The 2,500-nt window shown below is 33.6% G+C and overlaps 1 protein-coding gene across 1 annotated transcript in view; it reads left to right on the plus strand.

The window, feature by feature from the left end:
• The window catches only part of col5a3b (collagen, type V, alpha 3b), a 116,840-nt gene that overhangs the window by 31,801 nt on the left and 82,539 nt on the right, over positions 1 to 2,500 (plus strand). The window lies entirely within an intron of this gene.

The raw sequence follows: 2,500 nt of genomic DNA on the forward strand, positions 1-2,500 counted from the left end.
ACCATATTCATACAACACCACACACACACACACACACACACACACACACACACACACCTTCTAAGCTGCTTATCCTTTTGGGTCACTGGTGGTGCTGTCAATGCATGGAAGGCAAGACACACTTGGACAGGTCGCCAGTCCATCACAGAGCAGACAGACAGGCACATACATTTCATTCAACACCAGTGACTGTAAAACATGCCAGGAATGAAGCTCCTTTCTGCATGTATGATAACAGGACATGTTCACGGACACATGAGGATTATTTAGTTTTGAGATGAAAAAAACTGATTTTCTAAGAATGTTTCCACCTGAATTCCCACTGCAGATGGAGAACGACCCCCACATTCATCAAGTATCCCCATGTTTTTAGAGTTCTCTCTGGGACACAAGCTTAAAGCTGCTTTACAGACAATAAAAACAACAAACATCCTGTTATTGTTCTGGTACCAGATGTGTCACTGCTGTAGGCCCAAGTGAACACATTGTTACTGTTGTTGTTATTGTAGCAAAGAGAGAAACAGACTGTTGCATCAACAGAAAACAATGCAGACAGCAGTTACAGCCCAAACTATGTTGGACAAAATCCGATAAGATGAAATAAATTCAATTTAATGTATATAGTACTTTTATTAAACAAAGCTCACTTTTTAATGCTCGTATCAAGTTTTTTCAAGTGTATAACTGCTAATTAACTGCTTATTACTAATTTATTAGGGACACCTAACGTCAATTAAGCATTTTCCAGAGTATATACATTATCATTTATTATAATTTCTACGTATAATGGCATAGTTGCATGAAGAATTACACAGATTTGTAATGACATTTATATTTGATTTACATTCTGTATATTTACCAAAGTCTAAAAGCCTACACATGCTAACAACTTTTCATCAAATTCAATTGAATATAACTGTATTAATTATTAAAGTAAACACAGTTACATTTTATGTGTAGGTTCTTTGTATCCCTGATACCTTGTGTCATTGTTTTCTCAACACACTGAGTTTCTACTTTAGCTCATAAAACTGAAAATAGACACATTAGAAAACTTCTAAAGGATAATGTTACCCCTGCAGCCCATCTGGTCAGGTTCTGAAGAGAGTGACTGTAAAAATGTATCAACTTCAGAGTGACCAAAACAAGCTAGAATCATCCAGAAAATAATAGAAAACAACCGGGTAAACAGGACAGGCTGTAAAACCCTTTACAGACCGAGTGGAACTAAAGAACATTCAGCTTCATCTGGAAACAAAACTGAGCTCAACCTGATATTCATAGTTTAATGGCTCAGTGCAAAGGGTTCTACTTCTTCTGGTTGAAGGATTTGTAGATATTAAGCCACATTTGATGCAATATTCAGAACTTCTTAGATTTCCTTTCTCTCTGTTTTGCAGAAGTGTTGCATTTTTAATAATTGCTAGAATTTCACAAAAATTGTGGGAATTTCACACTAATTTTAATGGTAAAACACTGCATTTATCATTTTACTGTAAAATCCACAGATCTTAATAAAATGTCTTTCATTATACAGCAAATTATAGGTAGGTACAGAACAGCATTATGGGATATGACAGCAGCAACTCAAGAGTAAAAAAAACATTTTAATAAAAGAAAAAAACATTTTTAGCTTTTGATCATGTCTGTGCAAAAGATAAGCAAAGTTAAACTGGCTGTAATATGTGTGTCTAAATTTAAACATGCTTACTTGAGATATGATGAATGATGAATAAATAAATGTTGATTGATATTATTTTAAAATTTTACTTTAGTTCATGTTATTTGAAGAAGACAATCTTTTAGGTTGTTCTTTTATGTCTTTTTGTCTATTATATACAAATCCTTTTAAAATAATAATGAACAGTAAACTACCGGCTACTGAGCTGCATTACTTTTATATTTCCATAAAATTACAGAATATTACTGTATTTTATTTACAGTTTACACTGTAAGTGTACAGAGAAATATTAGTTACATCAGAGTAATCTGGTAGTGCATTTCTACTGTTTCTTATTTTTTTGCTGTTAATTACTGTGAAAGTAATGCAACTAAGAGCTACTTATTTACTGTAATGTGTCACCGTAAAAATGCTGTATATTTGCAGCATTTATATTATAGTAAAGTACTGGGTCATTATTTTACAGGATCATACTGGCCATTTAGAGAAGTGAACTGGTTTACAGTAACATACCAGGCAACACAAACTACAGCAATTTACTGGCAGCTGAGATTAAAGTAAAATTACTGTAAATGTATCGTAAATAATAATAGTTGCATATTGTAAAGCAAATACCATTCATTTTCGCCCCAAACCACAGCCCCAATAGACACCAAAATGAATGTTCTCATTCAGGACAGGGCCTAAAGCTCTAATCTTCAGTCATACTGACCTGCATTCCTCTGTGTTTTGTTTTTTCATCCCTCATTCCTTCCAGTCCCATTCATTTTTAACATCACTTAGCCAACACTTGTTAACTCCCTTCAAAAAACAAAATAA

This window comes from Pygocentrus nattereri, chromosome 12 (assembly GCF_015220715.1).
Source record: "Pygocentrus nattereri isolate fPygNat1 chromosome 12, fPygNat1.pri, whole genome shotgun sequence".
Lineage (NCBI taxonomy): Eukaryota > Metazoa > Chordata > Actinopteri > Characiformes > Serrasalmidae > Pygocentrus > Pygocentrus nattereri.